At 40.2% G+C, this 26,798-nt stretch overlaps 1 protein-coding gene across 12 annotated transcripts in view; it reads right to left on the reverse strand.

Moving 5' to 3' along the window:
- The window catches only part of MLIP (muscular LMNA interacting protein), a 270,123-nt gene that overhangs the window by 171,152 nt on the left and 72,173 nt on the right, over positions 1-26,798 (reverse strand). The gene's annotated exons all lie outside the window — the stretch shown is intronic.

Genomic DNA, 26,798 nt, shown 5'->3' on the forward strand with positions numbered 1-26,798 from the left:
CTGCAAATTCATCACTAGAACACTCTGATTAGACATCCACTGCCGTTGTTTCCACCCTCCTCTCAGATGCTCCAGTTCTCTTTCTCTCTAAGCTCATTTGGGGGTCTCTACAGAGTCTCATACATTTCTAGAGATCTCGTAAATTTGTCTCTCCCTGTTGTGAAGATGTGAATAGGCAATGGCATTAAAAAGCAGCCTACGCCCTCTTACTCTACCCTTCTTTGCTACTGCAGCCATCCCACCCACTCCCAAGAGTGCTCCAGGTGCAGCAGGAGCTGGAACGGGACGGTGGCGGGGAAGAAACCCCGGGGTTGAATGGGGATCTGACTCCAGTAATGGTTCAATAGGGCGGCAACAGGGGGAAGATGCCCTAGAGCTAAATAACAGTAAAAATGAAAAGCCAGTCTGAGGATTAGCTGAGACCCCTCCTCCCACCTTCTTGGTCCTCTCTGAGTAGAGGAAGCAAATGTCTGTGTTTCCACGATGTGTCTAAGTTGTGACCGATACTTCTATTTCAGCCCAGAGATAAGCAAGACTGAACAATCGCAAGGTGCGTTCACTCTGTGCGGCTGCCTGCAGCGAATCTGCCTGCGTCTCCTGCCCACTGTTTCCCAGAATATATCGGTAGGGTAATTTAGCCACTTACGAATCACTCCCATCTGTTCTCTGTTACAAAGATAGCTACCTCGACAGATCGCAATCCTCCCTGGTGGGCTGGGAAGCGTAGTGATGTTGGGGACTGACACAGTCTACAGAAAAGTCACCTAAACGTAGCTCCCATTTATAATTCCCTACGTGAGTGCTTTTGAGATGTTTGTGTTTGGATGTTGTTTTCTTCATCCCCCATGGGCCGAAAGGCCTTGTCAGAAAGTCAAACTTCAAAAATGACAAACTGTTCTGATCTTGTAAGGGTGGTTTAGTTGCCAGGGAAACTGCTTTAAAGGAAGAAACAAATCCTATTTGTGAATTTATAACTGGCAGAAAAGCAGATGCTAAACTTTTGAGGCTTGTTTACTTTGAGACCTATTTGGGGTCCATACATGGTAAGAATAGGTTACATTTTTTTGGCTATAGATATAGTAAAATCATACACTTTATAGGACACCTTTATACTACAGCCCAGAAATTTAATATGAATAAATATTATTTCTTCTCCATAGCTGAGCTTTATACATTAAAGAAAGAAAAGGAGGTCTAGACAAGATAAGTATATTTTTCCCGGGAAACCTGTGGGATCCAGGAAAATACCAGGACTCATCCCAAAGCCCCACACAGGTGAAGGCGTCTGGGTCACACTGACAGTGTAATGTTAGGAAAAATAAAAATCCCCCATAAAATAAAAAATAAGGATGAAGGGATTAGTGGCCACTTTTTGCCGAAATGGACAAGAAGCAGGTCCGGATTTACCCTCAAAATACCTCCCACTCCTGCTAATTAAGCCAAAAATGTCTAGAGCTTCATTCTTTTACATTGGAGCAAGTTTCAGATCCTTTCCTAAGCAATAATTTTAATACCGGGAGAGAAAAATTATTTTCAGTGTTAGATATTTGAGCAGTATGAGGAGTGGTTTCTATAATAGGGTCATAAAATTTGAAGCTGGTAGCCAAAGAAAAGATTATTATTATTCGCATCATCATCACTATTTACACCATCATTATCTGTTGTTAATATTGTTACCAATATTACTGTAATTCATGTCATCTTAATCTCCGTTCCCACTATATAATAAAAGTAGCTGTTCGTCTTTGGGTATTTAGCACGCACCAGAAACGGTAAGGGCTTCATATGCATTATCAGACAGTTCTCAGGAACTGGCAAACTTTTCTCTAACAGGCCAAATCATAAATATTTTAGGCTCTTTGGGTCATATCATCTCTGCACAACTACTCAACTCTGCCACCGTAGGCTAACAGTAGTCAGAAAATATGCAAATCAATGTGCTTCCCATTCAACTTTACTTACAAAATCAGACAGTGGGCCAGCTATAGCCCACTTACACTAGCTTACCAGCCCCTGCATTTTTTCATAAATACCTTTACAGCACTGTGAAGTTGGCAGGGGCATTCTCATTGCTCCAATGAGGAAACCCAGCCTGTTAGTGGTTGATTAATTTGTCCACAGTCACGTGCAGGGCAGACGGTGCCGAGGGCAGGGTCAGAGCCTAGGTCTAACCACTGCCCGAACAACTGTCTGCTCCTCACCCTCACGTACCACAGTGTGATCCCTGTACCCCTGGTTCTTATTTAAGATTATTGCGGGAGATACGCATATAAACATTTTAATGGTTCCATTTGTTTTAATATGTATTAAAAAATATAAACATCAAATCCAACCTTTGATGTTTACTAACATTATTTCTTCAGATGAAACACAAGAACAATCCCATATAATCATTTTTAAGCCTTTCTGCATTTTAAAAATAAAGAAATCTTATACCTGACTTTTGACAAGTAGGGACATATTTTAAAATATTCTTTATGTATGTATCTTTTCAGTCTTTCTAAAGCTTTTATTCTTTTCCCTCATTTGACGCTCACAAAAGGCCCCGGGGGCAAGAGGGTGTGATATTATTATCCCCACGTTACAGCAGGAGAAAAGTAAGGTCCAAGAAGATGCAAGACTTGCTCAAAGCACACACTGTGCTGGTGGCCCGGGGACAAGCAGGGCATTCTGGCACCCGTGCTGACATTCCTCCGGCCACGCTGTCCACGTGGAGGCTCCAAGGCTCACAGTTGTAAAGAGCTAAACTCAGAAACTTTTTGTTTCTCCCACCATCGTGCCAAAGATATGAAAGTAACTGAAAGCCAACGACATGAGTCAAGTTGCTTGGACCTGGCGTATCACGGGCCAGTAACGGAGATGAGCAAGTGCGCATGTGCAAGTGCAGTGGGTAATCCTTGCCCCCCGATTGCCATCAGAGCACTCTGAAAGTCCTTCTGCATTAGCGATAAATCATCACGGCAGGGCCAAATGCTAAGTGACTTGACTCTGAAATTCCATGTGTGTTTGTGTTTTAAAAAAAGAACAGTCGCTTTAGCTGCTAATGAGCTATTTGACCCGGACTAAATCGGTGTTTTTCAAACCACAAGTTATGACTACGTGCGAGTCCTGTGCAGCAGTTTTAAAATGAATTAGAAAAGAGAAAAACAGAATGGAACACAATCAAATTTAATAGAAAATATCCAAATAAGCACTGTTTTAGACTCTGTTTTAGATTTATTTGAACACACACACACACACACACACACACACACACACGGAGTTTGTGGCTAACAAATTTGAAAGCCACTGGACCAGATGATCTGAGAGCTTTGTGCAGCTTTAAGATTCAATAACACTATAACCTGTTCTCTTTCAATAACACCAATCAAACCACACACTGAAGTGACTGAAAGTCAATAGAATTATATTTCTTACACATCCTGTCAGCATCCAAATCTTGCAACTACATACTGAGAAACTATAACCATTCTATTATAAAATCTGTTCTATTATATTATGGATTCTATTATACTGCTATTCCTGTCATTATTATAACACTATTAATATATTAATAGTAATAATACTTGTGCTACATTATAAATAATTATAATGCAATTATACCTATAATAAACATATTTTGATTGGAAAAATGTGATCAACAGAGAAGTAAACTCTGAAAAACCTGCCTGACTCTCATGGTACTATCTGCCTACATATAAAGAAACAAAATCAAATAAGATGTTCCATAGCCCATCAAATACGGGACCACATTGAAATGAATTAAACACATACCAAGATATGTGAAAAGGGTGAAACTTTCCAGTTCTTGTTTCCATTTGAGGGGACTGCTAGTATCTGCTAGTTGAAGGCCAATATGTTACAGTTTGCATTGCGATAGCGACTCACCAGTCTGCAAGAAAACCCAGCCAAAAGAACCCAGCCCTCTGGTTCCTTTTCAACCTGGAAGCTCCAGAGGAAACAGTGCCTCATTTGCAAACGGTAGTGCCAGGGTGTGTGATGAATTGAATGAAAAGGACAGGAAAGACATTTCAAGAATTCACTTTCTGAAATTGAAGCCCATTCTATTTTTAATTCTCTCTCTCGGGTATTTACTTCCAGATCCTAGTCAAGTCATGTTGTAAAAGGTATCCAGGTTGACAAATTATCAGCGCTTCGCTTAGCTGCAATTTCCCTTCTCAAAACTATTTTTGTGGATTAGTATTCAAAAACACAAGCTCAGTTCAGTGCCAGGTTTGCTGAGTACAGAAACGACTGAAAACTGCAAAATTAAAAAGTAGAAATCGGTCCTGGCTGGTTGGCCCAGTGGTAGAGCGTCGGCCTGGCGTGCAGGAGTCCCGGGTTGGATTCCTGGCCAGGGCACACAGGAGAAGCACCCATCTGCTTCTCCACCCCTCTCCCTCTCCTTCCTCTCTGTCTCTCACTTCCCCTCCTGCAGCCAAGGCTGCTTTGGAGCAAAGTTGGCCCGGGCGCTGAGGATGGCTCTGTGGCCTCTGCCTCAGGCACTAGAATGGCTCTGGTTGCAACAGAGCAACGCCCCCTGGTGGGCATGCCGGGTGGATCCCAGTCGGGCACACATGGGAGTCTGTCTGACTGCCTCCCATTTCCAACTTCAGAAAAATACAAAAAAAAAAATAGTAGAAATCGTGAAATTAGTTAATGTAAGGCTAGGGGCCACCGCTATCATGGCCGTTCACATGCAGGTTCTCACTGAATTTGGACAGGTGGTAAAGAAACGGCAGAGCTGAAAAATGGTGGGCCATTCCTTTATTCTACCCTCACAACCTGCTGGCGGGTAAACACAAACACACAGGGCTCCAAAACCCACTCACACATTGTCCAGTTCCACAACCAGGACAATCTTTTTTGGTTTCTCCTAGCATCAAAGGCCCCACCAGTCTCAGTGGAGCTCACAAAGCCCCTCTTCTCTCTGGTTCCCATCTGCCAACATGGCTTCTTTCTCTCCAGTACTCTTCCTCCCTGCTCTCAGTCTGCAAAAATATGGCCTCCTTCCTCTCCTTTCTCCTTCTTAATACTTTTTAGCATGAAAACCCCTCCTCCGGTCACGTTAGCATAACAATGGCCCTTCCCAAGCAAGAAGGTAATTAGCAGTTACACCTGGCAGAGCAATTCACCTGGGCAGAGGCCATTATTAACAATTAAAGTGAGCAAACATAAAAATCACATTTTACAAACTTATTTACCCAACAGTTAAGTACAAAGAAGTAAGGGAGTACATGAGAATACTGGAATGTGCTGAATGTTTACAAGTTCTTAAACAACAGGTGTGATTGTAATTACAAGAGATCTATAACTAGAGGCCTGGGGTTTAGAAGGATCGTGAGAGTTGATCCTAAGAGCACTGGCTGAGCTCGCAGGGCTGTTCCCAGGCACTAAAGGCCAAGTCACTTGCTCGTTCTCCACCTCGGTGGAGGAATGGTGAGATTGCATTGACAGTAATAAAAAAATTACCACTTGTTCGGAATACATTCATTTTTCTTCCAGGAAATCTTGAAAACACACCCTCACCCCTGTTTTACAGACAAGGCTAATCCAAACAGTCTCCTGGCCAGATTCCTTCAGTAAAATCTTCCCACTCTCCATTTTCTCCTATAGTGACAAATAATGTCTCTCAATATCAATGAAGAATGCCTATATTGGATACATTGATACTCAATTAGAAAAAAAGTATTTAGTTCAAACTTCACCAAATAAGATTTTAAGAGGCCTTAGTTATTAGATGTCTCCTTAAACAGAATATAGATTTTATAGTTTTTAGTTTTTCATACTTAGCAAATGTATTTAGAAAACAAAAATGTAAGTCAGTATTGTAATTTTATGACAGGAATGTGTTCTCGGGAATAAAATTCCAATGGCCTAACTTTCATTTATCAACCCAGAAGTGATTCTGAACCTGGAACGATTTTTGCCCCCTAGGGTGAGACATTTTAGGTTGTTACACAATGGGGGAGAGGCGTACTACTGGCGTCTAGTGGGTAGAAGCTAGGGATGTTTCTAAATATCTTACAGTACACAGGTCAGCTGCCCTCAAACATGACCTTCCTGGCCCCAAAGGCCCTAGTGCTGAGGCCGAGAAGCCCCGCTCCAGTCAAGTGACTTGCTTCCCTACATTAATGCAAATAGATATATAGAATTCAAATTCATGTTTAGCTTAATTGCAGATTACTTTATGACTCTATGACTTGGAACTTCAGGATTGCTTGAGAATTTTTAAATCATGCAAGCTAAAATCATTTACTATATTGTCTCTTGTGTGTGTGTGTGTGTATGCATGCGTACATGTGTGCGTGCATGTAAGACACTCTCTCTCTCTCTCTCTCTCTCCCTCTCACACACACACACACACACACACACTACCTAACTCAGATGGAATGCTTTGCACAAAACTGGTGTCCATACCAAGCACTTGCTCCAGCTGAGAGGGTCAAAATAACTATCTTATAGTCAGAAGAATTAATATTTTAATGATCAAAAGAAGTTGTTCTGCATTAAAAATGAAAATAAAAACAAATAAAAGGGAAAAACAAGACTGCCAAAGAAGCTAACCGAGCCCGGAGGAACAAGTATCTACCAAAGAGGGATTGAGTCATTTGTAAATCTAGTTGACTCTAACAGAGAATAGGTATCTTCCGTGTAATTATTGTGCATAACTTTTGTATCCTGACACATGCTTACACAATAGTTGGTGTGAGCATTTTCCACCAGAGGAGACACGGTCGGGGGGCTATCACTGATGAAGAGTGAAAGCAAACATAGATCCCCCTCAGGGATCAGATTGCATCTGATGAGAGGAAAGTGACAGTTTGAGATCAAATCCTTTTTCTTCACACTTTTAATCCTCAACAGCGCCACAGAAGAATCAGAAAACAAATAAAAACTGATAGATTATTCATTTTCATCTCTCTAACAATGATACTTCCAAATTAGAGACAAAGTTATTGAAAACCTTGGTAAGGAGAGGCACCATTTGTAAAGATTAATGAGAAATTGGTGGTGACAGAAGGGGCACCGTGAGGACCCTACTGCTGTGAGGAACTTTAATTCGGGGAAATAAGGCGAATACGCTGGATCAAATCCAATCTAATTCAGAGACTATAACTGATGGCCTAATTTTGTTCTAATTCTGTATTGACAATGTTGAAGTTTGGAAGCAGTTCAAACTAAATACTTAAAAAATGTTCAATACAGATTTTAGTTTTAAAATAAACTCAATATTTGGGTTTAATTCAGGGGTCAGCAAATTCTCCAATTATATGCGGTGTTAATGGTCAGTCTTTGGTTTTATTTTTTAAGATGCTGTCTCCAGGGCATTCTGCTTCCGCATCCTGAAAGACTCAAACGCTCAGGTATGAACATTCTGGGAGAGTGCTCTCAGACAGAAATTGAGTCATGTGGCATGAGCCATCCTTTAGAAATAAGACTGTCCTAAATCCAGGTCCTTCAGCTAACCCTCATTGCTCAGAACTGATACATGTGTTTTATCACATTCTGCACACCATTAAAAGAAAAGGCACAGCTTTAAATCCTGGAGGAAAATTATCTGTGGCTTTAGGATACAAAAACTTTCTGGTGATATAAATGACCAAGCAGTCCAAAATTCAAGCTCAGCTGAGGTAATTCACAATAGTATTTACATCCTGAAAACAGGTATTTCAGCCTTGGTGAGATGTGACTGTTGTGAAGGAACTACTCTTTTTAATAATTAAAGTCACGGAACTCAGCATGGCTAAATGTGTATAGAATCTTTGCTAACTCACAGCTACGTCTTTTAAATTCTAAATCAATTTATTACTGGTCAAACTAAAATTATTGCAGAACATCAGCCTTCTTCAAATGAAAGACGCTTAGGTTGTACTTTTAAATGTACTTTTGTTACAGGAGCACACTTTTTATCTTAAAATCCACCATAATTTTGCCTAAATATTATACTTTCTTTCTGTTTTTTAGGATCCACTAGAAACAGTTCAAAATTCTTTGTAATTGGCCTCTGATTTTATTAATTTGTAAGAAAAAAAAAGTTAATTTAAAAATATCTTAAGAAAACCTCTTGAGTTATAATTCTTAACATAATAATGTGCATGCCCATTAGAAAGAAAATTCCTTCCCGCGTGGGTGATCGTCCTCTATCATGCCGAGTACACAGGAAGCACTTTCGTGTTGATTAAACACTAGAGGGGGCAGCCTTGGTCTCAGGGTACCTGCACACAAAGCTTGTTTAAGCTGAGGTTAAAGGTATCGCAGGGCATACTGGGACAGTAGTCTTCAAGGTCTCTGGAATATGCATCCGTCAATCCAATCATTTGAGCTCAAGCTTCCACTGTATGAATATTTTTTATCTTATGTATGGACTCCTGCACAACATATAATGTAAAACATGTACCTAAGTGGAAATTAAAATGGTGAAAATAAAAATTAATGCAGATTTTAATAACTTCTCCTAATGCCCAAACAGATTGCCTGGCACAACCACTGCGATGTGCTCACTCATTCTGACACCACTACAATAGAAATAATTGAAGCTGTTCAAGCGTGGTAGCTGAGTTGTAGGACACAGTGGGTTTTTTTTGTTTGTTTGTTTGTTTGGTTTTTTTTGAGCCTGATAGGGGCTGGCAAATAATACCCAACAAAGCTGAGAAGCCATTTTACCCTATTATACAAGATACAGTTGTATTTTAGAAGACATCCTTTGCAGGGGTCGTCAAACTTTTGATAAAAACCGCCCACTTTTGCAGTGCTGGTAGACCTGGTCCCTACCGCCCACTAGTGGGCGTTCCAGCTTTCATGGTGGGCCAATCGCGGCGCTGTTTGGTTGCACGGTAGGGACCAGGTGGACCTGCACTGCAAAAGTGGGCGGTTTTTATAAAAAGTTTGACGACCCCTGGGAGGGATGGCATTTAACTTCATATATAAAGTTAAGTAATGGCATATAGTCTTTCTGACTGTTCATGCTCATTGGCCTTTTTCAACTCTGGCCTCAAGATCGTCTCATCTGCCACAGAACCCCAAGGAAAGCAAAGAAGGGCGAGACACTGCCAGTGCGCATGCGTGTGCCTTGCCCGTTTCTCTGTCTCCCACTTCGGCCACGTTCTCAGCTATTCCTTACTGGACCTCCAGCATCTGACCATTGACAAGTTCAGGAAGTTTGATGCCTCAAAGCCCTTTCAGAAGTTTTTCTCTTTCCCTTGAATTTTCTTCAGAAAAATAAAAATAGAAATGAACAATTTTACCTCATTTCCAAAACCACCTGGCTTAAACTAAACGTGTGAAGTTTGGAAAATACATTAGCATAAGAATATGCATATTTTATCTTTGGAACAAGAATAAAAATAACACCATAACCCTTTCTGAAGACTCCCAAGGGCAGCCGCTCCGCTGAAGACGCTGAGTTCAATAACCAGCAAGCCCAGCCCACCCAGATGTTCTCCCCTGGACACCTTCCCCAAGTAGAGCTCAGGGCCTGCAGCAATCCCGCCTGCCGCCTGGCAGACAGGCCTCTGGCAAACGGCAAGAATCTCACACTGCAGAAGAGGCTAAAATAAGGTATTTTCCTCATAGGCTTCTGAAGTTGTCCTGTGCATTTTAAACTCTCCTTAATCAGTTCAACAAATGGCAGCATCACTCAGGCCAAATCTGCTTTCTTCTATCTAGGTAGAGTAATGTTCTCCCAACAAACATACCTGCTTGGGTCGAGAGCTGGACTTCCTTCTCACTGCCACACCCACAGGTCTGAGACCAGCTGCCCCATGGCGAAGGAGCAGGGCCACGCAGGGGGGGGGGGGGGGGGAGGGGGGGGCACCAAGACCCTTCGGGGCTCTCCCTGTTGGTCTGATTCCTTTGTCCCGTTCACTGCATTCATTCCCGTTTGCCTTCTCTTTTCTTCCTATTTCCCTTCTTTCTTCAAATAACACTTTCTTTACTTAAAGTATGTTCCCTCTGTGAAACCACCCACCTCAATGATTTCATTCAGTTCATCCTTATTCAGAAACAAGCGAAACCCCAAAGCTATTTGCGATAAATTTGGGACTTCCAGGTCCACAGCAGTTCACACACCTAAGGCAGACTGTGTAACACCTCCCCACTCCCCACCCTCTCAGCTGCAGAAGTGCCGCAGTCACAGTGTATTGTTTGTTTGTTTTTCTTTTTTCATTTTTCTGAAGCTTGGAAACAGGGAGAGACAGTCAGACAGACTCCCGCATGAGCCTGACCGGGATCCACCCGGCACGCCCACCAGGGGCGACGCTCTGCCCACCAGGGGGCGATGCTCTGCCCATCCTGGGCGTCGCCATGTTGCGACCAGAGCCACTCTAGAGCCTGAGGCAGAGGCCACAGAGCCATCCCCAGTGCCCGGGCCATCTTTGCTCCAATGGAGCCTTGGCTGCGGGAGGGGAAGAGAGAGACAGAGAGGAAAGCGCGGCGGAGGGGTGGAGAAGCAAATGGGCGCTTCTCCTGTGTGCCCTGGCCAGGAATCGAACCCGGGTCCTCCGCACGCTAGGCCTATTGTTTTAACGCCGATGTCATTTTGGTATGGACCTATCAAAGGCCACTACCGACTGTTGTCTCCTCAACCATGCTCATCCATTTATTGTTTGTTCAATAAACACTGATCTGAGCATGGGCTATGAGCCAGGCATCATTCTAGTTACCGGAAGCACAACAGTGCACTAAACACACAAAAACCCCTTCCAGAGGAGGGAGACAGCCAATAAATGAAGCAAATGTTATGCGTCAGAACCTGACAATGCTGAGAAAAAAATATAAGGATGGAAGATGAATAGGGAGCATCAGAAGTATCGGAAGGTAAGGGTGGGAGTAAAATAGATTGAAATGGATTGGACAAGTAAGACTTCCTTGAAAGTGACTTGAAGGAAGTGAGGAAAGAAACCATGCATATCTCTATACTCCAGGAAAAGAAGAGAGGAAAACCCGAGCCCCAAAGATGGGAAGACAGCTGTCATGCTTGAGGAACAAAGGCTTGTGAGGCTGAGGCTGAGCGATCCTGGGGAAGAGCCATAGGAGGTGAGGCCACAGTGCTGGAGAATGGAGGCAGGTGCTATGGTCAGTCAGACACGAGGACTTTGGCTTTTATTCTGAATGGGATGGGAAACTATCGAAATACTTGGAGCAAAGCAGTAGCATGATTTCACTATCTTCTTTTGAAAAGATCACTCTGGTTCCTATATTAGCCATAGAAAACAGGAAATGATAAAACAGCAATGAATAAAGTGATTACTTACAGTGGAGAAGTGAAGGAAAAAGTAGGAGGGAATTAATGACATCTCAAAGTACACTTTTTTGCATAGTTTTGACTTTCGAAGTCATGCTAACGTTTTTCATGTTTAAAATATAAAATTCATTTAACAATAATGAAACAAACAAACAAACAATAATGGAGGGGATCCTAAAAGTGAACATAAATAGAAACAAATTAACTTAATCAGATAAAGAATTGTCAGTACAGCCACACAAGAAAAACACAAGAAATTGATAAAGAATATTTACTCTCTCCTCATAGATTACATATTAATTGCAAAGGGGACAAGTATGGCAGATACCTCCTTAACCAAAGTGTTCAATAGCATCAATTTCAAGTGAACATACTGAAATCATGTGCCTCTTAATACGATATGATAAGAATATATCACTTATATTTCATTCTGGTAAAAAATAATAACCTGAATTTAATCATGACAAAATGAGTAAAAATCACCCAATTATAAAACTACAAAAAAATATTCTGCACTCTTCAAAATGTCAATATCAGGAAAGACAAAGAAAAGATGAGCAAGTGCTGTATAGAAAGAAAACCAAAAAGATATGGTATGTAAATATAGCACATTACCCTGGGTTGCGTTCTGGATTGAAAAGAAATAGTGCTATAAAGGACAATACAGGTTGGGGCGAAAGTAGGCTTACAGTTGTTCGTATAGAAAATACAATAATTAATAAATAATAATACAAATATAAATTTTTTTTTTGCGTCCTCACAGTGGTGAGCCTACTTTTGCCCCATCCTGTTGTGAAGGACTGTGTGCTAACTTTGCATTGATCTAGTAAAGAAAGGATGGGTCTGTGATCAGAGTAGTAACTATGGAGAAAGTTATAATAGACCTTATGTTAGAAAACAGTATTGTATATATTCTGAATTTTCTAAATTTGATAACTGTAATGGGGTTATATAAGAAAATTTTCTTATACTTAGAAAATCCATGCTGAAGTATTAGGGATGAAATGTCATGATGTCCACAGCTTGCTCTCAAGTTATTTGGCATCAGGTGGCCGCTGGAAATGTACAACTAGAATTCAGGAGAAGTAAGGGTAGTAATGTAGACTTAGAGTCACCAACATAATAAGCTATGAGGCTGCTGGTGGGGGTGGTGGTGAAAGAAATGCTTTGTGATGAAGCTAGAATTCTGGAGATATATATATATATACACACACACACACACACACACACACATATATATATATATGAAAATTTATATATATATATATGAAAATGAGCATGAATAGATGCTTATGTGAGGAGAACTCTAAGAGATTATACATAATGATCTCTTCAAAGGAATAGATCTGCACTTGGTAAGGTGAAAGCTTCTCACAGGGTACTGCACAGCTGTCCTTGTAATACTGCTAAGACTCACGCTGCTGGGCTTCCACCCTTTGCTCATTGATTCCTTTTGTTGACCAGTATCCTAGCTACAAATAAGAAGCCTGCTATCTTCAAATACCCCCCTAGAAATATGACATGATCAAAGATGGTAATAATAATCATGATATCATGATAAACATGAAATTAGAAGCTAAACTTTTCTAAAAATAAAGTCTTAATAATTTCAAAAAATAGTTAAATAACCTCTCACAAGGTCGTACATCAAGCAAATGATAGAATCTAGAACTCCAATCCAGGTCTTATTGACTACATAGCACCATGATCTTAACCATTATCCCACAATACTTCTCAGAAATTTGCCTCTCAGAGATGCCACTTGGGATAGTAGCCAGTTAGAAACTCTGAGATTAGAGTCAGGAGAGAGGAGGAGGGTGGAGATATTACTGTCAAGTTAACCTGCCCATGTCCCTCATTTTTCCTTGAAGAAACACCCATTTAGAGCCCATGATTTATTAAAGATGAAAATCCTTGCATGGATGCAATTGCTACTGAAAAGCTATCTACCCCCGGGCCACGGACTGGTACCGGTCCGTGGGCCATTTGGTACCGGTCCGCAGAGAAAGAATAAATTACTTACATTATTTCCGTTTTATTTATATTTAAGTCTGAATGATGTTTTATTTTATTTTATTTTTTTTTCATTTTTTTTCTGAAGCTGGAAACAGGGAGAGACAGTCAGACAGACTCCCGCATGCGCCCGACCGGGATCCACCCGGCACGCCCACCAGGGGCGAGGCTCTGCCCACCAGGGGGCGAGGCTCTGTCCATCCTGGGCGTCGCCATGTTGCGACCAGAGCCACTCTAGCGCCTGAGGCAGAGGCCACAGAGCCATCCCCAGCGCCCGGGCCATGTTTGCTCCAATGGAGCCTTGGCTGCGGGAGGGGAAGAGAGAGACAGAGAGGAAAGCACGGCGGAGGGGTGGAGAAGCAAATGGGCGCTTCTCCGGTGTGCCCTGGCCGGGAATCGAACCCGGGTCCTCCGCACGCTAGGCTGACGCTCTACTGCTGAGCCAACCGGCCAGGGCTGTTTTATTTTTTTAAAATGACCAGATTCCCTCTGTTACATCCGTCTAAGACTCACTCTTGATGCTTGTCTCGGTCACATGATACATTTATCCATCCCACCCTAAAGGCCAGTCCGTGAAAATATTTTCTGATATTAAACCAGTCCATGGCCCAAAAAAAGTTGGGGACCACTGATCTACAGGATAAGTCAAGTGGATTAGAAATCAGTCTCTCCATGCTATTGGATCTTCCAAGAAGTGGGTGCTTGCTATACAATCTGACACATTTCTAGACTAACTTCTGGGATCATCTCAAAACATCTTCAATTCTTAACATATATAACTTTTAGACAGAAGATAAATGAGGCAGAGACAAAATTTTATAGAAATTCACAATTGCTGAATTTCTGGAATAAAAATTCACTGTTCACCTGCTCCCTCGAATGAGATAAAAAAGCTTTTACAACAACCTGGACATACTGTGAACAGTTACAGCTGAAAAGGCACTGAAAATGTACTAATCTTTCCCAACTTGAAGAATTCTAGAAGAAAAAATATGCCTGAATTTGCAAGGCAAAGAGTACTTTTCTCTCTTATTAACCCAAATATATTTTTTAAATCCCCAGCTATAGGACATGTATATGTGTCCACCTGCTAGAAGGTAGAGAAAAACAATCAAATCACTTTGGAATGCTCTCATGGTGGATTAGATAAATCCTCTTCTCCCTGTTTCCTTTCACTTACACCTCGGTAATGTGACCCTGATTGCATGAGCAATAGCTCACAAATAAAAGCAGCAGGAACATTCAGTACCCATTTATTAGTCCATCACTGTACACTGACATACCCAATAGTAAATGTAATTATGTACAGCACCATAAATAGCAAACTTATCTCCAATCACTACTGTGGATAATTTTTAGATTCAAAGGACATTATTGGGGATGGGGGCGAATAAGTAATAAAACTTTAAAAGTTGAGTGCTTAGTTTCACCCGAAGAATGGAGGAATGTTTGGATGCCAGGTTAGAAAAAGAGAAGGGGGGGTGGGGGTGGGAGGAGACAGACATGAGAGAAGGAGAGAAACAGAGAGGGACAGAGAAAGAGGAAGAGTGATAGAGAGAGAGAAGTTCAAGGAAAGACAAAGGGGGAAATGTGGTTACTGTATTTTATAATCTCAACACGTAACTAAGAGTATGTTAAGAAGTTAAAATTGATTTTGAAAAAATATTTCAAGAACAAATCATTCACATCATAATACATTTCTGCATTCTCAAGGTCTTCCTACCTAAAATTAAAAAAAAAATTAATATATAACCTCAAGTCTAGTCTTAAAAACAGTTTCATCTTACATAAAAAGCAGTTCTTCAAATTCATGATTCTCACTGCAACCTACAATTTACTTAAATTGCTTCTCCTCATATAAAGGTTTACTAAAATCAACTTTTCCTTGAGCATTCAAAAACTGAGCATGCATCAGTCCATAGTTAATGTAACATTTTATCTACTGCCACTATAAAAAGTCCCATCAACTAAAACATAACTGCTGTGATATAAGCAAGAAACACAAAGACAAAATGTAGCTATTGATGTCAAAGGCATGGCATGGTGACAATAACAAGGAATTACACTAACAATACCAGAGAACTCACAGTACATTCAAGTCCAAGGTACCAGCTGCACACGGAGTCTGGTGCTACATATCAATCTAGGAGATGTCAAGGAAGCAGTGGTTGTAACGACCAAGTCAGTGTCAGCCAATAGAACTCACTAGCAAACACTTGCCTGTGTCAGCTGCTGATATTGATGAGTTGCAAAGATGACAAAGCATTGTACAATTATGCCTTCTTCCTCCCTGCTTCCCCAACAGCTCTGGACTAGAAATAGCAATGCATCTGTTATTTCAATCCCATCTGAATATATTAACCTATCTTGACCTTAGAAGTGTTCTAAGAGAAACTCTGCCTGGAATTTGAGGGAAGCCCCATTTTAAAGTTTAATAAAAGGAACTAATCTGTCTTGATAGCAGTGTCACTCTTTCGAGTGCTGTGTGTGTGTGTGTGTGTAAATATATATGTATATATCACATGACTAAGACTAACAAAAATACTTTCAAATTGAAAGTCATAAGTAAAAAACTCAAATTTCCAATAGCATCCATGTTAAATTAAGTGGCACTCTCAAGTCAATACAAGCAATTTTGCTTGGTGTCATCTTTGTGCCAAAGACTAAGAAAGCAAAAATGAAAAAGGGTGTTTCTGCTCTCACTTGAATTCATAGCCTGATGAGAAAAAGAGACAGACAAACAAAATATTACACAGTGAATTAACTGCTATTTTAATCCACAGATGGAAAAATGCTATGCTAATTTATAGATAGAAAGATGATATTTGCAATATATACTTCAAAAAAGAATTCATAAGGAAGAAGTAAAACTGCCATTATCTGCAGATGACATGAATACTGTAAACAGAGAACTCTATGGATACCAGTAAAAAGCTACTAGAACTGACAAATGAATACAGTAAAGGAGCAGAAAACAAAATAAATATCTAGAAATCAGTTGCAATTTTATATATTAATATTGAACTATTAGAATTGGAAACTAGAAAAACAATCCTATTTAAAATTGCATCAAAAAGACTAAAATACCTAGGAATAAATTTAACCAAGGATATAAAATATCTGTACTTAGAAAAACATAAGACACTGAAGAAAGAAACTGAAGAAGATACAAATAAGTGAAAGTATATACCGTGTTCATGGATAGGAAAAATTAACATCATTAAAATGTCCATACCCAAAGCAACCAACAGATTGAATGTAATTCCTATCAAGATACCAATGGCATATTTTCCTATTTCACAGAACTAGAAAAATGTCCCCCAAATTAATATGTAACCACCAAAGATCCCAAATAGCCACAGTAATCTTGAGAAAGGAAATCAAAATTGAACGAATCACACTATTACAAGTCCATAGTAATCAAAACAGCATGGTACTGGCATAAAAACATATAGATTAATGGCAGGGAATAGAGAGCCCAGAAATAAACCCATGCCTTTATGGTCAATTACTCTTGTGCCCAGATGGTAAAAAGTGCTGGAGAACTACTTCAACCATTCACTGCCTGTGTGGTTTTTCATGAGTGCAAATTTTTAGGCATGAAAGAAAGAAAATAGATTGCAAATCTATTTTCAAACCTTGTTCACCTAATATGTGGAAGTTAGAAGCAGTGGTGAATCCAAGACTGCAGCTTCTCTACAACAATGAACCCTTGCCTGTCAGGAGTAGTAAATGAAGCCAGTGGAATCATTTCTGCCAATAGTAGGTCATGTTGGCATGTAACCAATTCAGGTCACCATTCCATTTTTCTACTAAATAGCTGAGTGAAAATGAGAACAAACTGGACCACAGCAAAGTGGATTCCAGATGTAGAAAACTGTTCATTGGTACCTACATGTAAAGCTATATTCACATTAATAAAAAAGTGCTTCATAATTTTCAGCAATCATTTAATTCAGGGGTCAGGAAGCTTTCTGGCTGAGAGAGCCACGAATGCCACATATTTTAAAATGTAATTCTGTGAGAGCCATACAACTACCCGTGTACATTATGCACTATCCAATAAAAATTTGGTGTTGTCCCAGAGGACAGCTGTGATTGGCTCCAGCCACCCACAACCATGAACATGAGCGGTAGGAAATGAATGGATTGTAATATATGAGAATGTTTTATATTTTTAACGTTATTATTCTTTTTATTAAAGATGTGTCTGCGAGCCAGAAGCAGCCATCAAAAGAGCCACATCTGGCTCACGAGCCATAGGTTCCCGACCCCTGATTAATTCAACTATGTCTGCCAAGGAAACATGTTGTGAGCCATGTATTTGGAAGATCAATGCTCTTGACTGAACTTTATCCATCTGCTTCTTGAAACGTTTGCTTCCTTGCAAATTTGATAAATGCTGTGCCAAATCAATCAGTGTCTTACATTTATGCAGCACTTGGTCCTACCTCTTTCATCGCCGTGCACTGGAAGATGGCACTTGCCTTTCCCCAAAGACACAAAGTCTCCTACTGCTTTGGACAGTGTGCTTTTATGAGCCCTTTGCTCATTTTAACATTTTAAGTTTGATATGTTTTTCAAGCAAGATCATATCTGATAATTATTTTGAATATTGAAGCTTTTTTATTTAAGTGAGAAGAGAGGAAATAGAGAGACAGATTCACGCATGCACCCTGATGGGATCTGCCCTACAACCCCATCTGGGGCTGATGCTCCAATCAACTGAGCTATCTTCAGCACCTAAGGCCAATGCTTGGACCAACCAAACTATCAACAGCGCCTGGGGGCCAATGCTTGAACCAATCGAGCCACTGGTGGCAAGAGAAGGAGAGAGAAAGGAGAGAGGGAGAGGAAGAGAAACAAATGGTCACTTCTCATGTGTTCCCTGACCGGGGATCAAATTTGGACATCGGCACACTAGGCCAATGCTCTATCCACTGAGCCAGTAAGCCAGGGCCTGAAGTTTTTAATATAGCCCACTTCTTATATATTCATCAGAAATGGTTTAAATCAGGGCTCTGCAACTAAGATCCACAGACCAGTTCTGGCTGGCCACAAATTTTGGAAAATAAAGTTGTATTGAAACACAGCCACGCTCTTTCATTCCTATATTGTCTTCTGCTACAATCGCAGGGTCAAAGAGCTATAGCCTACAAAGACTAAAATATTGACTATCTGGCCCTTTACACAAAGGATTGCCATTCTCTGGTCTAAATAGATTATTTACCACCAGTCGGGGGAATGATCATTCTCTTGGGGCTGATTTGGATTTAATTAGAATAGTATGCCAACTTTAATAATTCAGGCTTTCAGTGGAGAGACACTAAAATCTAAAGCACTGTCAATAAAAATGTAAATGTCAATGTAAAAATGTCTAACAAAGAAACAGGAAGAGTAAATCTGATGAAAAGGGCTTTCTCCTCACTTGTCCAATGCAAGAGGCATTCTCAGGAGATTATGCACATCAGTCCTTTGCTTCTGGTAGATACAAGAGCTACGAAACAATAATTCAGGTGCTGTAAGAATCAGTTTGATTTCTTTCTCTTTTTATCTCTTTAAAAACTAAAACTCCAGGCCCTGGCCAGTTGGCTCAGGGATAGAGTGTCAGCCCAGTATATGGATGTCCTCGGTTTGATTCCTGGTTAGGGCACACATAGGAAGTGAGCATCTGCTTCTCTCCCTCCCTCTCCTCCTTCTCTCTCTCTTCTCCTCCCATAGCCAATGGCTCAATTGGTTCAAGCACAGGTCCCAGGCATTGAGGATACCTGGGTTGATCCAAGCATTGACCTCAGGTACTGAGAATAGCTTGATTGGTCTGAGCATCAGCCCCAGACAGAGGTTGCCAGGTGTATCTTTGTCGGGGTGCATGTGGGAGTCTGTCTTACTATCTCTACTCCTGTCACATAAAAAAAAAAACAAACCTGAAAATCCATTAAATTTCTAGCCTCTGGCAAATCCTCCCATCACCCCCAGAAGACACTAGCCTAAATCGAGCCTAGAAATAGTAACAACCAGACCCCATGATCCGTGGGTATGCTTTAATTTTGGTAATATAAGAGATGCACATTTTTCACGCAGGGCTGTTTAAGAGAAACTGTATTCAGGCTCTGATCTTGGTGGTGCCTCCAGGACGCTATGCAAAATTTATTCCTGAAAGCCTGGAAAAAGCCACCCAGGGACAGTCTATTGGGCTGCAATCAATTTCCAGTGGGAAATCATGCAAACATTGGCTACAGACGTGCCTCATTTCAGAAAACGTGTGCATTACATTGCATTTCTATTAATTAAATCATACTTGCAGTGCCCCAGAGATGCTTTCCTCCAGAAACCCAGCCAGGTAGCCTTTCCAAACGATAGGTCCGAACAGTCACCACTGTGATTGTGACAGGGAGGTCAGTGAGAGCCCAGAGAGACCAGCCTGGTTTGGATTGGGCGAAGGGACACCTCGACCACACATTGCTGATGACTGCAGTCAGCACAGGACCTTTTACTCAGATTTGTACGTATTTGGGGTGGTATCAGGAAGGCTAATGAAAATGACAGCAAGAGGCCTTAGTTTTCCCCACCTTAAACTACCCCTTGGTACATCCATTGATTCCAAAGTCATGTCGGGAGGAGAAGGGGGTTGCAGAGAGGTAAATGCTTCTCCAGGGAGACCAGACATGTATTATGTGGGTGCTCACCAGAGCATGAGGCTTTGGAAGGCAAAAGAGCAGTGAAATAATTTCCCCTATTACTAAAGAATATTGTTAATTGGGATCCAAGTTAACTTCTTCCTGCCCTTCATACCATTTGTCAATAGTTTAAAAAAGAAAAGAAAATGGTTCTGCAATGATGAGATATGCATCTTCAAACCCTCCCTTTTGAGTGTAGTGAAACTTGAGTGACAAAGGGAAGGCTGGGGTCGCATTGTGGACTGACCTGTGAGGGCATGACCTGGCAGACTCCAGGGAAGAGCCTGAGAGGGAAGAGCTTCGGTCTTGGGTGCTGAGTCATTAGAAAAAACTGCCTTGGTGGCCTGGGAGACCAGGAGGCCACAAGCAATAAAAAAGAGACTAGCTCCTTGTGAGATATCTCTGAAATGGTATTTTAACTTGCAGCCTGACTATGAACCCATATAAGTAGTGGTTAGAAAGAAAAAAAAAAAGGACTTTCACTTTTTAAAACATTTAGAGTCTGGAAACATGTCTAATGGAATCTCTAATTACAGTTACTAACAATAATCACCAACATTTATTGAGTAAGTGGTATGAGCAAGGTAAATTGGTAGGGATTTTCAACATTTATCAAACTCATAATAGCAATCTTATTTATAACTATTAGATATTTAAAAGCTGCTTTAAAGAATTTGATCATATTGGTAAAAGTTCTGATGTGGCTATTAAAATTCAACAAACCACACACAAATTCATCTCTAAAAGGGAGGGCAAATAAGCATAAATCACCTTGGAATAAAATTCAGTAAGAGGCACATAGGCATTTCTCTGATTATTATTCAGGGACTTAGGTCTTTGTGTCTCAAATAAATATAGCAGCTGTGCTTTTGCAAATGACCAAGTCAGAACATTTGAAATTTATGACCAAATTTAAGAATTTCTGTCCATAAAATAACTCCCATTTCCTGGCTATTCCTTGTGTCCCAGGTATTTTACACCCAGTGTTGCTAATCCCTCACAGGCTCCATATTACTTTAGAGACAAGGAAACTGCATACTTGCCCAAGGTAGTGTAACTAACAAATGACACAGCCACAGCGGGGCTTTACATGCGAAGCAAGCGCTCTTCCACTGAGCTACATCCCCTGGGGCTACAGCGGGGCTTTAAACTCAAGGCTGTGTCCCCCAAGGTTGGACTCATTCATTGACTGCTACTCTGTATGCTCAGCTGTGTGATGTTTTACAGTATGCGGAAGTAGGAACATTAGAACAATGAGACACACCCATTAATTTGCATAAATAAGCCAAACCCAGGCTACATTCACTTATGTGCAAACCTCCTCAGTCTAAAATATTAAAATTAGTCATCTTTCAGGCAGACAACTGTACAAAAGATACCTACACTGTGATCAAAGGTATTTGTTTTTCAAAGTGAGAACATGAGAGCCAACAGAATAAAAACATGTTAAGGCTTTCATCTCATTTTTCCTCAAGAAAATAAAACCATGGCTGCGCCCATTCACCACCCAAACCAAGTCTGAAGGCCTGGGGGCATCAGCACCAGTGTTCTCCCAGTCCAGGTCAGGTCACACGTCTGCAAGGTGGATGCCACGTCACAGAGGCGAGCTCTCAGCACAGCTACGAAGTCAATTAAGTTCGTCCACCTATCACAGCAAGCACACTCTGGGAGCCATTTAGCAAGTGTTGCAAAGCAAACAAACAAACAAGAAACACTTAACTTCAAACTAACAAGGTTACAAACTGGGTAGAAATTTAGTTTTTAAAACTGCTGGAAAAAAAAATGCTTAAAAAAATGTGACTCAAAAGCAAAAAAAAAAAAAAACGGCCCAGAGGAAGACTGATGACAAAAAAGGAAACTTCAAGTTAGCACAGATTAAAACTATGAATCATAAATAGTAGGCCACTCATTGCTATGGTAAAAACTTTTCCATTATAAACTGTGGAGTTAATAGCTGAGAGTGAGCCTAAAATCTGGTAATTACATCTAAGTTACAGGTGAGCCTGGCAGCCCTTCTGTTTAGTTGTGTCTCTGCTAGAGGAATTTAAAATTCCCACTCTCAGGAAAATTTGAGATTCATATTATATTAAGAATAATAGCCTGACCATGCAGTGGCACAGTGGATAGAGCGCTAAACTGGGACATGGAGGATCCAGGTTTGAAGTCCCGAGGTTGCCAGCTTGAGTGCAGGCTCACCAGCTTGAGCACAAGGTTGCTGGCTTGAGCATGAAATCATAGACATGACCCCATGGTCATTGGCTTGAGCCCAAAGATTGCTGGCTTGAAGCCCAAGGTCTCTGTCTTGAGTAAGGGGTCACTCACTCTGCTGTAGCCCCCGCCCCACATCAAGGCACATATGAGAAAGCAATCAGTTAACATCTAAGGTGCCGCAATGAAGAATTGATGCTTCTCATCTCTCTCTCTTCCTGTCTGTCTGTTCCTATCTGCCCCCCTCTCTGATTCTCTGTTCTGTCAAAAAAAAATAAAAATTAAAATAAAAAGAATAACAGAGACTCACAATAGTTTTAGATCCACGGCCTGTCCTCTAGGCCAGTGGTTCTAAAAGTCTCTTCCTGAACCAACAGCATGACATCACCTGAGAATGTGTTAGAAATGCAAATTTTCAGACCCCACCCCTGACTTGCTAAATCAGGAACTCTGGAGGTGGGACTCAGCAGTCTAGGTTTTAATAAGCTTGTAGGAAATTCTAAAATTTAGAACCACTATTTTAGGGCCCATGAACTCAGTGTTATTTATGGTTTATAAGAATTGGTTAAAAATCTGTGCCATTAGAACTAACCAAAGGAAACATGAACTATGGTAATCATCAATGAACAGAAACTGAAAGTTTCTTTGCAAACTACTTCCTGTTCTTTTTCTATTAGAATATAATAAAATGTACTAAAATTCCCAGTACAATCACAAAGGCAATTGAACTTCTAAAATTGGAACTATCACACTAAAAATACTACTTAATGGGTGGTGGAACGGAATGTCTTTGCAGAAGAAACTTCATTACATTGAAAACTGGTACGTGGTCAAGATGTGTAAGGTTATCAACTTGCTGCTGCAGAAAGGGGTGCTAAAACCCCACTCCCCCGCCCTCCTAACCCCATTTCTGAGCCCTCCTCATTGGAAGGTGAGGCGGATGCAGTTTGGAAGTTGGGCAAGGTCGCAGTTACAGGGATAGTTTCCTGGCAGGAAGAGGAAGTGAGTGCTGACTGTAGCCATTGGACCTCTGATAGTGTGTGGGAAGGTTGAGGGAGGGATGGCCAAAATCTCCAGATTCCAAAGCTACTGATGCCCACCAGAAGCTGACAGAGTCAACAGCAGCCCCTGAGGGGGAAAAAAAAAAGAGGAATGCCTGGAAAGCACCTATTTGCATCTATGGGCTGTTCCTTATTCAGGAATCTGTAAGCAGAGAAGAACGAAGTCCATCACTTCACACACTCACATTAAGTATTCACACAGAAAAGGAGAGCAAGGTCACTTTGGATGACAGATTCAGACAAGACTTTGTTTCTGCCCTGCTTATGACTTCTCAAAAAGTATCTGTTTGTCAAATAAGTTTGTAAAATATGATCTTTATGTTTGCTTGCTTATAATTTGCATTGGAGGCTGGGCAGCGCCAAGTATATGTGGTCTGTGAAATTGCAAATTACCTTCCTGCTTGAGAAGGGCCATTGTTTTTGCTCCAATGTTTGCTGGAGGAAAGATTTTTGCACCAGAAAGTTTTGTGTAGAGAGCAGAAGAAGGAAGCCATGTTTGCAGAGAGGAGCAGAAGGAGCAGAGGGAATGCAGGGTGCTGGAGAAGAAGCCAGTTTGGCAGAGAGAGAGAGGGTGTGCAGATGGGGAACTGTAGAGGTGAGGGGCTTTGCGAGCTACGCTAAGACTGGTGGGGCCTTTGATTCTAGGAGAAACCGGAGAAGACTCTCCTGCTTGTGGAACCCGAGAATGTGTCGGGGCTTTGCGAGCTCTGAATGCCCTGTGTGGTGCTCGTCGGCTGGTGTGAGACTTTAATAAAGGAAGGGCCCACCATTTTTTGGCTCCACTGTTTCTTTACTGTCTGCCCGAATCCAATGATAATCTGGCATCGTGCATGGCCACGATGGCGGTGGCCACTGGCCAGACAGTATCCCAGGGCCATTTCAAAATAAGTCACTGCAAGCTTCAAGCAGCAGACTCCAAGGAAACCCTGGAAAACAATGACTAATGGACAGAAGCAGCGGGGCTTCATTTCATTCGGAAAGTAGCAGAATTTAGGTGACTGAAACATAAAACACAAATACCTAAATTATAACACATGGCTCCTGGACTGAGTGTATTTTTTTGAAACAAACATATATCTATATGAACTTTATCTACAAATAATTTTCCTTGGGGAGAAAAAAAAATGTGTTTATTTAATGTTTCTGCCATTCCTCAAAATAGTTTTTAAATCTCTCTTAGAATTAACTTAAAGAATAATTTACAAAAAATAAAATAAAATAACACTGGTTTTACTGCCTTGAAGTAATGCATTTAAAAAATAATTTCTAAACAAATTAACTCGTCATGACTTGGACTCTTTCTAAAAATAAACTCTGGATTTAAAAAAATATATAATTTATCATGGACTCAAAGATGACAAAAAATTGTTCCCAAGGAAGACTTTGGAATTAGAAATAGTAGGCAAATATGATTATAGTCTATGGATGTGACAATTTTGACAGAGACAGCGTTCATGTATGTTTAAACTTGTCATGTTCATTAAAACATTTAGCACTACAAGAGCGAAGCATATAAATCACAATAAACATGGACCCTACAGTGTTTGAAGTTTTATTATTATAAACTTATTTTTTCTTTCCCTAAACGTCTTATTTTAAAATAAAAGTGTGTAAGAAAGAAGTAACACATTAAATCATCTACAATTTTAACAGACTGATGGTTGCCGGAGGCTTTGGAAATAAGGGGAAAGGCAGTCCAGATGGGTGAAGAGTGTCAAAAACAACCTCCTGTAAAAAAATAAATTAGTCATGATGATGTGGTGCACAGCATAGTGACTATAGTTAATAATACAGCATTGCACATTTGAAAATTGCTAAGAGAATAGATCTTAAATGTCCTCATCACAGGAAAAAAGAATGTTGGAACTATGTATGGTGACAGATGTTAATTAGACTTAGTGTGAGGGTGATCATTTCACAATATATACAGATACAAATATTGAATCATTATTCTGTATACCTGAAACTAATATGTTCTATCTCAATTATACCTTAATTTAAAAAAAAAAAATTTAAGTCACCTACAAAGGTCCTTAACTCTGTCTAAAGTGTCCCCTTTAATTCTCTCCAAGAAGTCCACGGGTGCAATTCAAGTGATGCACCATGGGAAGAATATTCATGTTTTCACTAATTTCTAACTGAAATTTAATATTTTCTTCAATTACAAATATAATCAATCAGCCTTTGTGAAATTAGCACTATCTGTGACTTTGATACCTATCAAAATCATAGATTTAAATATATATATATTATATGTTGCTGATATAGCAAAATCACTGGTCACTACTTCGAAATTATAATAGTTATTAGATCCATTCCTATATTTTGTTATTTAATGAAGGAGCACTAATTAGTATGTCACAATTAAAAATATATATGTTGATACCTCCGTTTCAATATAAGTGGTTTCCTTTAATGCATGTATTTTATATTATGCATGTATAAGCCCTATGCTAAAAGGAGATCACCAGCTTCCTCAAACTGACAAAAGGATGCATGACTCCACAAAGATTAGGAATCCCTGCCTTATATAATGAGTGCATATACAATTTCTGTATTCAATTACTGTATATACAATAATATATATATATTGCCCAGGGCAGTAAAGTTGGAGAACATCATAATAGCTGTGAAAAGGGTCCCTCAAGGTTAAAAAGCAAATTTTGCATGTAATAAAATTTACATATCATGCTTTTCCCACAAACAAAAGCAGTATCCTGGTCTTAGAGGCACATTACATGAGCTGTCAGCTTGAAAAGCTTAGTTGAATATACTGACTGTATCTATGTGACAAAAATGTTAGCAGAGTATTTCTGCTTAAAGCAATCTAGTTTAACAATTTGCCATTATCTAGGATATCAACCTTGGAGAAGATGGGAAAGAAATAGAAAATCTGACATTATATCAAGCTGAGTTAGTCTCAACATGATACTAAGTACCTGAGCAAATGAAAGAAAAACAACAAAAATGATGGCTGCAGCATGGAGACTGACTCAGGGGTAAGTTGGATAGCTGTGTTTTGGTAAAATAGCAAAGCAGTTGTGCCTCGATGTCAGGGTGGCCCCTCCCTTAATGTATAACACTAAAGAGTCATTTGCTGTAGTTTACCTCCAAAAGAAACAGAGAAAGAAGAAAATGGAACAAAATAGGAAACTATAAAGTGGACGCATTATCACAAAGATAAAAATTGCTCAGCAAAAGAAAGATTGTTGAGTAAGCCAAAAACTTCAAACCCAACCACTCTGCATTTTGCCATTATTTTTTCACAACTTTCCAAAGAATTATGTCGATGAAACATTACAGTATCAAAGAGAAAGAAGATATAGTTTAAGCTTACTTTTGTGGTTCAGTTTATTATGCTTGAAATAAAAATACTGCTGAGTCTATCTGTTTTATAGAAGACATTTTCTTAAATTTTTGAGTATTTTATTTAATTTTGAAGTCAGAAGCATCCTTTGCATTATCAGGCTATTATAAAGGTCTCCAGCTGAACATGTGTATGTAAACATGTTTCTTCTATTTGTTATCTGTAAATATCCCAGGGAGAAAGATGAACACCTTACTGAGAAGTAAAAGATAACGTTTACTGAATCG

This window comes from Saccopteryx leptura, chromosome 1 (genome assembly GCF_036850995.1).
Source record: "Saccopteryx leptura isolate mSacLep1 chromosome 1, mSacLep1_pri_phased_curated, whole genome shotgun sequence".
Lineage (NCBI taxonomy): Eukaryota > Metazoa > Chordata > Mammalia > Chiroptera > Emballonuridae > Saccopteryx > Saccopteryx leptura.